The sequence below is a fragment of the Lutra lutra genome, chromosome 3, assembly GCF_902655055.1.
Source record: "Lutra lutra chromosome 3, mLutLut1.2, whole genome shotgun sequence".
Lineage (NCBI taxonomy): Eukaryota > Metazoa > Chordata > Mammalia > Carnivora > Mustelidae > Lutra > Lutra lutra.
This window is the reverse complement of record NC_062280.1, coordinates 107225421-107238721: the sequence shown is the minus strand read 5'-3', so window position 1 is coordinate 107238721 and position 13301 is coordinate 107225421.

The window sequence follows — 13301 nt, the reverse complement described above, 5'->3', positions numbered from 1 at the left end:
GAGTCACCTCCCTGTTTGGTCTCCCTGACTCTCAGCTTTTCCTGTTCAATCTACTTCTCTTACTGCAGCCAAAGCCACATTTCTGAAATAGAAGGCCAGCCTGTTTTTTGTGTTAAACAGCCTTCTGTGGACCCCTACTGCTTTCAAACACTTTAACTGGTCTATGAGATTTGGGAGGGACTGGCCTAGTCCCCTTCTCCAGCCTCCTCTTTCCTCACTCCAGAACTCCACCCCACCCTTGCACAGAACCCACACGTCCCTTCCACCACACAAACAATTGTGCTGCCTTCTGCTCCTGGTATTTGCTCTCATTCTAAGAAGCCAAATTCAAGAGCTATTCAGCCACTGAGACTGGCGTGAGACATTCCCGGTGTTCTTTGTTTTTTAACCTCGAAAGCCCTAACCTCCAATTTACCATGTTTGCACAGACCAGAACTGGTAGAATGAAACAAGCCAGAGGAACCTGCTGAAAACCACACCCTATAAGGTCTGTGGGGTAGGGCCCCTCCCTCCACCCGATCTTGTGCCTGCCTGACTATTCAGGTCTCAGTCCAAATATCCCCTCCTCCAAGAAGCCTGCTTTAACATCCCAGTGTTGGGCTAACTTGGCTTCCACGGAGTTCCATAGCACAGTTTCCTTGCTGCCCATGCTTAACACATGGCATTTCCTCAGCACATGTGTCCTTGCTGGACTACCAGCTCCTGGGATGCAGTGCTGTGTCCTAGTCACAACTCTGCCTTTTGTGCCATTACTCAACCTTCCAAAACTTGTCTATGTAACAGGATAGCAATAGTCTATCCCTCCAGGAGTTATCATAAAATGAGAAAATTAGTGCAAAGTACTTAGCATGTAGGCAACAACTTAATAAATGTTAGCTATTTATTTTTAATTATTATTCAACATATTGTGGTTGATGAGAAGAATCCGTTGGAAAGACTGGCATCATCACTGCAATGTGGCATATACGTGTCCCCACAAGGGACAGCCTGTGGGCAGAGGCTGCTAACACGATGACTCACCAAGATCCTTCCTGCCCCAATCATAAATGCCATCAAAGCTGGAAAATTTACTTCCATCAAGAAGTTGTCTGCCCCAGAGATTGATGGAAGATGGGATGTCCCAGCAGTAAAACTCTATTTCTAACTGACTAGAAAATTTGTCACATAAGCATGTGTAAGAAGGACTTCAGATAAACACCTGTGTTATCAAAGAGCCCGGTGACCAGCAAAGCACTGCTCTGTTTCTGCAATTCAATCAATATCCATTTCTGAAATGTACCAACATCACTCCAGAATAAAGCCGTTTACTGAGGGAGACTTATTTTCTGTCCCCTCTCCTGTCTCTTTCCTGGCTTTTGTCCCCCAGCGTGACTTGCTCTGTAGGCAGTTGGCTATCATCTTCTGATGTTCTCCTCCACCCAACCCCCACCCAAAACAGGGCTCACCAACCCCATCACTGATGGTAGGGGTGGAAGACTGGTGGCTGGAGGGATCCTGCTAACAGTGGCAGGACAAAATCATCAAGATTCATTTGGGGACAAGGAGGTTATTGGATGAGAACCAGCTTGGCATGTTGAGTCTCATTAGTACAGAAAGAAGCCCGAGTGGGCAGATGAGAGGACAGAGCACTAACTTGGGATCCAAACCCCAGCATCGCTGTTGGGCCTCTGAAGGTATACAGGAGCATACACTGACACCCCCCATCTAACCAGCAATGAGCAAATGTAGGAAACACAAAATAATGCCTGGCATTGAATCAGCCACGACTGAATGTAGCACCAGGCTCTTTCATTTGATGGTCATGACCATCCTGCACCATCAGAGTTATCATTGTCCCCATTTTACTGATGAGGAAACTGAGGCTGAAGAAGTAAGCCCAAAGCCAAACAGCTGATGAGTGATAGCTCAGTGACCCCACATCAATTTTCTCCCATCACAACACCATGCATCAACATCACAACCCAGAGACACAAACCCAAGGACTTCTTTCTCTGTTTGGGGTTGAGGGCTCCCTGTCCTACCCCTACTGGAGCCCTCCTTTTTGTCTACAATGAAAGAGAATATCTTTCTTAGCAGAAAGACATCCCTTTCTGATTGGGATCCAAGCTACAGAGAAATGACCAATCGAACAGAAACAAGATTCTACCTGAGGAGGGTCTCAGAGTAACAATCCATGTCTATTTCTCCTCTCCCTCCAACATAGGGCACGATTTCCCTGCCCTGTGCAGTCAGGCAGGGTCATGACAGACCTGCGGGCTGTGAGGGGAAGGGATGTATGGCACTTTCAGCCTGAAGCTTGAACTCCCAGTACAGATTCTTTAGCATTCTCTTCCCCTACAACAGCCACCCGGAACCTCATGTGTCTCAGACAGTGCAGCTCAATGGTGACAGAGCCTCCATCATCCTGGACCCATGAGCTACTGTGGGGAACCCAGCCTCCTCACGGACACAATGCTCACGTAGAGTGAGAGTTAAATAAAAGTTTATTATTTTCAGTTTAAGGACTGGGATGTGGGGCTGTTTGTTACTGAGTCATAGCCTAGCCTAGCTTAGCCAATACATTCCTGGTGTGAGAGACTTTCTCCCAGGTGCAGCAGAGCCCAGACATGTTCCTGTGCTCATTCCACATTCATGGTCATAAGAGCTACACAGACATTTGCAATATCCATCAAGACAGTAGGTGACCCAGGTTTATTTTGCTTTGGTAGAGGTAACATACAGCAAGTTAAAGTCAAATGGAAAGAGAGAGAGCAGGGAATAAGCTGTGTACTTTTTTTTTAATGGCAGAATTAACATTTATCAAACATTTACTCTGTGCTAGATATGTTAAGAGTATTATTTCTAATCGCATAACATTCCTGCAATCAAAATAGGTATTATAATCCCCATTTCATGTATCAGGAAACTACAGTTCATGGAGACTAGTTTATTTGAGGTCACATGTGGAAGTTTGGCTGTAAATCCAGACAGCTCTGACTTGGCAGTGGAAAAAGTTTTCTGCTATGTGTAATGAGTCTGCCCCCTCAATATTCTCTGAATAAGTGATTACTAGACAGATAGATGGATAGATGGGTGAATGGATAGACAGACAGATAGAATCTTTTATTAACTATGATCCCCCAACAGTAGTGAAGCCCAAGTCCAAAAAAAAAAAAAAAAAAAAAGGCAAGGATTCATGCAGGAAAAAGACAAATTTCTCAAAAAAACAAGAGCTTAAAACGGAAAAATGGGAGCATACTGAGAGACCCCACAGTGCTACAGTTTTGAGGGGCAGGCTCTGCCTTTAAAATCCAGGTTCACTCCCACTCACGACTTACGTGACTTTGGTAAGTTACTTTACCTTGCTATGCCTCTGTGTCCCTAACTGTAAAATAGTAATAAAATAGTGCCTGCTTCGCTATGAGGATTAAGCAAACCGTTCTAGGGCCAGGGCAGAGAACAAAGGTCTGGCACATGGCGAGCCCTCCAAGACTTCCCCTCCTGTTGCCTGTACATGGGCTGTGAAAGCAGCATGCAATGAGGGCCACCACTGAGCAGGATGTCCTCTGGCCATCATCCCTAAGGGCAGACAGTCCACTTCTTTCCCTCAGGACTCCCCCAAAGGCTCTGTTCCTTGGAGAAAGGATGGATGGTGCAATGCCTCGTGAACTGAGTTTGTTTCGAATATGAGATAATTCTGTGCCCCAACCACCAGAGGACACTGATATCAAGCCCAGAGCTTAGGTCATTCTGCTTCTTCATGGGAGGGCAGGAGACAAGGCTGTGCTGGGAGCACGCATCCCCAGGAGGTTCTGCAGGTCTTCAGACCTGCTGGCGGAGGCCGAAGGCAAGGCTTTACGCTCTCTCAGCTTAGCTGTGAAGTTTTGCTTTATATTATCTCTCCAAAGCACCTCTAAACCTTGATTTTATGAGCTTCACAGATGAAGGGAAAAAAGCTCATTATAATAATGATTCTGATAATAACATTTTGAAATTTTTATTTTTTTATTGATATTATCAGCTTAACCCAGTAGAACACGTTGCAGATGATGAAGCCCTTACATATGTTAGCAAATCCCACGGCCACACTGAGAAATCAGCAGGACCCGCAGAGACAGATGGGCCATGTCCCTAGTTTACCGATGAGGAAATACACATAAGGCGCATGTGGACCCTTGGCCACGTGACCGGCCCAAGGCCAATCAGTGACGCTAGCTAAGCTGGACAAGAATCTAGGCTCAGTGGCTCAGAGTCTGAGGTATGCTTCCCAGCAACCACAAGGATGCTTTAGTTCCAGCCTGTACCGCTGCAAAATCCAGAGCCTCGAGCCCCAGGAGAGCAGGAAATTGTTCTGTGGCGTATAGGGATTTGCACATGGTAAGGACTCCGTAAGTCTTGGTCGGATGAACGCGTACGTGCATTCATGATGATGCCTTGAGTGGGGAGTGTGATCCACCCAAGATAAAGCTACAGTGATGGAACAAACGCCGTATTCCTCCACCTGTGCGGCCCACAAAGACCCATTTCACGTCCCTTTAAAGTGATAAAAGACACATTCCCTGGATCTAATGTGGTTTTTTCCAGAATTTTATATGCACGTTAATTCCTTTTAAAAATTTGTCATGGGGGGTGCCTGGGAGGCTCAGTCAGTTAAACATCTGCCTCTGGCTCAGGTCATGATCTCAGGGTCTTAGGATCGAGCCCCGCATGGGGCTCCCAGCTTGATGGGAAGCCTGCTTCTCCCTCTCCCACTCCCCATGCTTGTGTTCCTTCTCTCACTGTGTATCTCTCTGCTAAATAAATTTTTTAAATCTTAAAAAGAAGGAAGGAAAGAAAAGAAAAGGAAAGGAAAAAAGAAAAAAGAAAAGAAAAGAATCAGGAGATTGGTCCCCAAATTCACTCTCCTGAGAGTTTTCCATTCTCTGCTCTATAAATCAGTTTCTGGTGGGAAAAAAAAAAAAAATATGCCAAACTGGCCAAGAGTGAATCCCTGTGGGTTTGAAGATGTGCCATGACGCAGCCTGCGGCAGGCAAAAAATTTCTCTGGGCTCTACTGTTTTATCTTTTAATAATTCATGCAGATTTCACATTTCAGTGCCTAATGTATCTGTTTGTTTAATATAAAAATAATGATATAAAATACTTAGCAGTTAAATTACTTGACTTTCTCTGCCCTCACCCTGGAGAAAATAAAATCAAGCTGAGTCTCCAAGAAGATTTGTTTATGCTCTGCCTTACATCACGCTACCCCAGAAGGATGTGGTACACAAATGTGAGTCGCCCCCACCTAGGGAGCCACACCCACATCCCACGCATGGCCCCACTTCCCATCATGCTCTCAGTTCTCCCCACCCAGCATCATCTCTCATTCTGCAAGCTTTCTGTACCACAGTTGAACTCAGTCAAGTTTCTCAGACCTCCCTGAACACCTGCTTGTGGAGACTGGCCACCAAGAGTACTCCACAGAACTGGGTAGTGGGGTGCTGGCCACAGGGCTGAACTGGACATTATCTATAGTTCAGCCAGGCCAGAAATCCCCTCCACATCCAAATGGTGCCATCATCATACTTAATCTTCTGCTTACATATCAAGAGCACAGGGGCTCTGTGCCTTCTCTGAGGAAGACGTGGGGGCATCTGGAAACTTCTACTCCCCTGCCATCAGGGGTCAGCCTGCACCTGCTTCCTGGGCCCTGATGTGACCCTCAGTTGCCATCACCTGCATCCTGCAAGTCTTCCAGATGCTTACATTCAAACCCTACCAGGGCAAAAACGAACATTTTGTATCATCATTCACTTTTTCTGTTATAAAAGTAATACACGCTCATTGTAGGACATTTGAAAAATACAAGAGTCCAGTAGTCACCAACTGTCCCACCACACAGAGACAGTTAACATTCCAGTACTTTTCCCCCAGATTTTCTTTTCTATATAACTTTTACTAAACTTTAATCATAAGGCAGGCGTATTTTATATGCCCCCTGTTAGTACCACTTTAGAGCATTAGCATTTGCCCACAATAAAAACTCCTAATTATTCCTGAACACAAACGATAATTCCTTTCTCATTTCTAAGTCCAAAATGAGTGTGAGCAAAAAGTAGTACTACGTACTCCTAAGTGTTAAGATGCTCAAACTCTTTTTCATGGCCGGCAAGGAAAACTAGAAAAGAATTTCCTACAGTGAGTCTCTTTCTCTGCCTCCAGGAAGCGTTTCCTGGCATGCGTCTTCCTTGCACTGAGATGACCTTCATCCCCTGAAAGTCACCCCTGGCCATTCCTGAGGGGTAGAATGAATATTCCATCTACTTTTCTCATAGGTTCTTGAACTCATACTTTAAGCAGCTGTGCCGATTTGTTCTGAGTCTTTGAGGTGCTTGGCTTCCTTGAGCTGCAGAGAGACTCCCAAAGAACCCAAAATATGCTCAGGGGTGTGCCCAGGACATTTTCAGCAAAAGCTGACATTGACAAGGACTGCATAGCTGGGATTCTCTGGAAAATAAGTCTTTTTGTTTGTTAATTGTGCCAAAGTATTATTATTATTATTTCCCACTTGTAGTTGGAAGATCTTGCTGTTGTCTGTTCTCAGTTAAATCCAAACAGGAAAGGCAACAGAGAGAAAGAGATGATGATGATGGCAATGATGATGGTGATGGGAACGAAAACTTGGCAATGTCTTGCAGCCACGAAGACCAGGAACATACTTGCAATTAAACAAAGCAGGGCTTACTGACTCATTGCAATGAGAGAGAATGCATAACAGATGGCATCTCAGTCAAAGGATGGTAGAAAGGATTTAGAATAGGTTTTGAGCTTTTGTTAAGAGATCTGGGGAAGGGTTCGAGACAGAGGGGCTTGGCTCTGGATTGGAAACTTTCGGGAAGGAGAAGGAATCCTGTATTTCATGACCTTGACAATTCTTACCCATAAGGTGGAAAGAACAAATTGAAACTTATTGGTGAGCAAGCCTCAGTCACTCCTGAGAGCCAGCATGGGGGACGTTTTATCATTTCTGTGATTTGGATCATGTTTTGCCTTTGTCTGTATTTAGACGCGGTAATGAAGTGGTTCGGTTTTCTTCCTGCTAGGAAAAATTCCCATTTTTCCTAGGGTCTTTCATTCATGACACTGGGCTTTGCACTGAGTGGATGAAAAAAATCCATTTAAAAGTACTGCATTGGGAGAAACAGCAAATGACATACCTTAGCAAACTATTCTTCTGCTCTTCCAAAATCTTTGCCACAAGGTTTTGCTAACTCAACAAACATCGATCAAACACGTACAATTTTCCAGACACTGGGCACAGCACTAGACAAGCAAACAACGAACAAAACCAGCCCCTTGCCACTGAGGGTCTCACAGTCTAGTAGAGAAAATGACCTTGATGAATCACAGCCGGTGAGTTGTGAGGAACTGTGAGAAAGGCCCGATGGAGAAGGAATCAGTCCACCTGATCCTGAAGAATGGGGGGGACTTACTGAGTGGACATAGGTGAAAAGATCCAGAGATCAGTCCAAGTAATCATGTGGAGGCAGGAAGGACTGACTGCCAATGGCTCTAAATGGTGGAGGCACAGGTGCCTGGGGCAGAAGGCAGGAGAAGTGGCTACGAAGGTAACCCAGGGCCCTATCGTGAGGAGTCTCCTATGGGAAACCAAAGAGAACGTTATCAGAGGGGAACCTGGCTGACTCAGTCAGTTAAGCATCTGACTCTTGATTTCAACTTAAGTCATGATCTCAGAATTATGAGATCAAGCCCCACCTCAGGCTCCATGTTGGGCAGGCAGCCTGCTTAAGATTCTCTCTCTCCCTCTCCCTCTGCCCCTCCCCCTTGCTGGCACATACTCGCACACACATACTCTCTCTTTAAAAAAAAAAAATTGTTATCAGATTTAAATAAGATAGACAACATGGAAAAGGTTTGAAAAGTTTCAAACACTCGGCAAATGCAATGAATTAATGGGTCCGTAGCTTTTGTTCCTCTATTGTCCCTGGTCACTGCTCTTCTCTGAACACGCTGTTCTAACCACGGTCACCACTTGTGTGTGCAGCTGTTGAGGGCAAAGATCATAGAGGTCACGGAAAAGAAAGATAGCAACCAACTGTACACTTGACCTTCAATCAGACACTCAGGGCACCCACACCCACGGCTCCAGGAGCAAGTGCTACTTGGCATTCTCTCCCATCCAGGTTCTATCAAAAGTGCTTCTAAGATAAATCACATTTGAGGAAGAAGGCGCAGGGGTCATGTCCTTCTCTCCCTCTTCAAAGCATCTGGAGTGTGGCCTTTATAACAAGTTAGACTGCCAGGAATTATATTCCTGAACTGTATATGTGAAGGAGCATGCGAAGCCTCCCAACCCAGCTATGCTTGCCACAAAGGTTTTTAACTACCTTTTAAAAATATACGCGTGTTCAGACCCCAGAGATCTCATTTACTTGGCTGGTGATCTGCCCGGGCATTATGTTTTACATATATATAAAGGGGGTTCTAAACGTGCAACCAGAGTGGAGTATCACTCCTCTAAAAAACGAAATTTAGGAGCATTAATCAAGAGTCTTTATAGAAATACCATATCCAAATTGGTTATTTGCTGGATTGTAAAAGTGTTGTTGAGAATGTTTCTCTTATTCATACAGCTTTTTATCCTAAAGACAGATCCTTCTAGGATGGATCTTCATAACCAAAATCTCTGAAACCCATCAAGTTTTTCACCTTGATTTCCGGGAAGCTTCAAGTCAAATATGACACATCAAGTACAGGCATTGGAGTCAGACAGTGCCACTTACTACCTCAGGGACCTTAGACAAGAGCTCAGTTTACTCATCTCTGAAATGGAAGAATATGAACTGCCCAGTGTTACAGTTAGAATTACATATAAACGTGAATATACAGAATAGAATAGTGTACTACCTAGCACATATAATCAGTATATGTTATCAACAAAAAGCAGTTGACCTGTCATACTGATTTGATATAGTTATTCATTTGTAAAATAGAAAGTATACATACCATTATAAGAACTAAACGAGGGCCAAGCCCCAGCACAAAGTGCTCATAAATGTTCATAGCTTCCTTGGCAAACAATTCTCCTGTCAAAAGCAGGCTCGTTTTCTTTGGGGTAGCCTCCAAGTCTCCCAAAAAATTTCAATCAAAAGTTGTCATGAAGTTTTCAACAAGCCTTTACTGATCACCTACTATGTGCTGGATACTGTGTGAACTGCCGGAAATTACGTGGATAAACTGGCTCCTGTCACTACCCGAGGAGCTCAAATCCAGGATAGAAACAGAAGGCAGACATACCACTGCTGGCCAGCAGGATGGTGTCCTAAGGGTCCTCTCCGAACCACCATCCAAGACAGAATCCTGAGTCCAAGGAACTGAGGGCCCAGTAAGGAAGGTTCTCAATATCTGGGCATGGAGTGGACAGGTGGCCTTAAACTGGGGTCTGAGGCCTTACACAAATACATCTGCAGTTGAAGCTCTGAGTCTTCAACCATCTTTTCCTACTAAGATGAATGAGAACAATCCATCCAGGTCTTATGTCCATAATTAGCACAGTATACAAGAGCTGATGTTAGCCAGGATATTCCTAAGGCCAGCTTCTTCAGATGAGGGACTCAGAAAGGAGAAGCGATTCATTGATGACCAATTAGTGTCCAAGTCAGCCTTTGGATCCTACAGTTTTTCTACCACACCTTAGGAAGAAGACATCAAACCCAAGGACATAGGGAAGGAATGACCAAATGAAAACCTTATTTAAATTCATAGAATCCCTATTACAATGCTTGGCATAAGTAGGGGCTCAGTCAAAGTTGGCATTTGGGGACCTGGGAGAGAATGGGCCTCTGGATGGAGGTGGCAGACGTGCCATGTAGGTATGGGTATGGGGAAAATAGAGGAGCTGCAGGAGGGGGAGGAGGAATGGGGGAAGGGGCACCACAGAAAGTCAGGAAGTGTTGTCAATTATATAATCATGTGGTGATTAGGGCCCAGTGGGGGCAGGGTGCTCACGGCCCCCAAGACAGCTTCCTCTTTGTCAAAATTGTATGTAGACACAACCAACCGTCTACTGAAGGCCCACCACAACATTTAAAGGCCAATGCTATGTGCGGTGTTCAGAAAAGTAGTCAAGGGGTGCCAGAGTGGCTCAGTTGGTTGGGCATCTGCCTTCCACTTGGGTAATGGTCCTGGGTCCTGGGATTCAGCCCCACGTCGGGCTCCTGGCTCAGTGAAGAGTCTGCTTCTCCCTCACCTTCTGTCCCCTGTGTGCTCATGCTCACTCACTCTTTCTCTGTCTCTCTCAAGTAAATAGGTGGAATCTTAAAAAGAAATAAAAAGTGTCATAAAAATAGCACCAACAATAGAGCTCTTGAATTTTAAAGATGATATCTCTGTTCTACCTGTTGGTGTACTACCGAAGTCCACAAGCTACAGCCCGCAGGCCAAATACGGCCCACTATCTGTTTCTGTAATTAACATTTGGTCGGGACACAACCAGGCGCAATCACGTACGTGGCAGCAGAGCTGAGTCATCCCAACAGAGACCATAGGGCCCATAAAGCCGAAAATATTTCTTACTTGCCCTTTAAAAAAACCTCTAGTATAGCCCGCAGTGTGATCCTAAAGTTGCTCTTCTAAGAAGAGAAAGGTGTTTGCTGTTGTCTAAAGCCTTCCTTTTTCTATGAGTTCTGATCAGATCGTCATCTTTGCCCAAATCACAGAGCCTCAACTTGATGGGATACTTAGCTCTTCAGCAGGAGGTCCCTAGCTGCCTGTCCTAGGCCCGTCTTCTTCCTGGTACTTCTTGCCCTCTTCCACAGCCCCACCGCCAGGGGGAAATGCTCACCCACACATACAGATCCAGCCCACTTATCCTCACCCCCCTGCAGCCTTCCCCACCTGCCTCATCTGTCCCATCCCCCCGGTTCCATCCCACACACAGTCCTACCAGACAAAACAAATCTGTCCTTCGGGTGTATCCTTGAAGCGCACCTCCTTCTGGGACAGCACCTACCGTGTTATATTGATTATACAGTCACTTTTGCAATATTTACATGTATCCTATATGACCTATAACCTTTGGGAACAGAGCTATGTTTTGTTCATCATCTTCATGCCTTAGCAGAGTCCCTGCATGGGGAAAATGATGTGGAATTTGGTTGGAAAGGGAAGAAATCTTAGATACTATCCCATCAAATTCTCTCATTTCACAAATAAGAAAATGGCAAAATGGCCACCAGCAGAGTCCAGCTAGATCCTGCCTCTCCCAGGGGTCTGTCCTCAAAGTTCGTCCCCACTCCCAGATACCTGACAAGCCCTGGTCTCCTGACAGGGAAGGCAGAGACAAGAGACAGCATGATGCCCCCACCAGTGTGCCCGCTGCACATGATGGACCAGTGGGCTGCAAAATTAAACTCCTCTTTTTAGAAGCATTTGTGTGTTAAGGAAGAGAATAAATAAGCGAACACCGGGGCCAGCTGAAAAATGCACTCAGGCAGAGACTGTATTTGACTCTCTCAGGCCGACTGCGAAAAAAAAAAAATGAGCTTTATAAACTGAAATTGTAACAATGAGTTGGGCACAGGTGGGGTGAGGGCAGGGTGTTCTCGAAGGTGGCCTCATGATAGGGGTCACCATCAATGAGTTGGCAAGTTTAGCATTTCTCTGAAAAAACTAAAACAGAGCATTCCGGATTCAGTTATGGGGTCCCGAGGGCCCCAGAAAGGGTTGGGACTTGGGAATGCAGTGTGGGGACTGAGCCACGGTGGAATTATTTCATAAGTAATTACTAGGCAGAACAGCTTCTTTTTGCCACATCACCGTCTTCCTGTGTTCTCCACACCTCAGCTCAGGGGCACACATTTCTTGCTTTCTCTCTTCCTGGATAAAAGGATATGAGAAGGGGTGATATTTACCCTCCAGTTAAGCATTCCTGAGAGCTTTCTCGGTGCCCAGCACTGGGCTGGGAATTAAACGGTGAGTAAGACTGGCAGTTTCTGCCCTCAGAGCAGTCACTCCATGTCACCCCAAATGCCCCTGTCAGCTCTCATGGGAGAACTCGAAGATCAGTTGGAGACAGAGAGTATTTTGAAAGAAGCCCTCAAATTATTCCATACAGAGGCCAGCCACGGAGAGTGTCGAGGAGAATACAAATTGCCTCCAGTCCCTTCTTTTGAAAGACAACAGGCCCACCTGTCATCACACCTTTCCACCCTCCTACCTTCCCACCAGAGCCCAGCCCCACTTCTCAGCATGGGCGGAACCCATCTGAACTCTTTGACACTGGGGAAAATCCAATGATTTTGGCAAAGCATCAGGCTTTAGAAACACACTGTCCCCTACTGAAAGTCCTGGCCAGAGCACTTACTTGACCTATCCAGGTAACCAGTCTGTGCCTCAGCTTTCTCCTCTACGAAATGGGAATAAAGGCAATGCCCCTCTCATAGGTTCACTTCAAGGATGAAACAACTTAGCCCAAACACAGTCCTTAGCCCAGGGTTTGGCCTGTAGCAGCCACTCAGTACACGCTAGCCCTTGTCATTAGCTTTCTCTCGCTCCGATGAAACGAGTAGCTCCGCTTCATTTTGTTTTGTTTTTAAAGATTTATTTATGTATTTGAGAGAGCGAGCAGAGGAAAGGGAAAGAGAATCTCCAGCAGGCTCCATGCTGAGCCTAGAGCCCGATGCAGGGCTCCTTCTCAGGATCCTGAGATCATGACCTGAGTGGAAACCAAGAGTCAGACCCTTTAACTGTCTGCACCATCCAGGTGCCCCTGAGTAGGTCTGCTTTGTGAGAAACCAGCAATGAGTGAGGCTGCTCACAGAGTGCTTGGTACCTACTGTGGGCGGACTCAGTGCTCCTTCAAACAGGGCCTATAGGATCCCCAGTCTTCATGTGTACACATGGTAGCTAACCTCAGATCTGCATAGGCATGCCAGTGAACACATCAGCCCAGCAGCGGGCTGTGTCTAAGGGAAGACGCTGAGACCCTGGAGCGGCAGGACTTCCCGCTAGTCCCTGCCCTCTTTAGAGACCTGGGGGGGCCTCAGACCTTACCAGGATAAATCCCTCTCAGCATCCACCGTCCATCCCCAGCCACCCCTAGTACCTGAGCCCCCTCACCCTGCGCCATGCAAATGGACTAGATTGGCATAACAACCGTTTCAGTAAGTAGGATGGGCATTTTTGTGTTCATTTGTTTGCTGGTTTATTTAGGGAGCAAAGCCTAACTGGCCAGACCTCATAGGCAACTGCCTTACTTCTCCTCTCTGTTTATTCACATCTGCTTTAGCTGTCACTTACCAGACTGCTCCTTCTCCTAA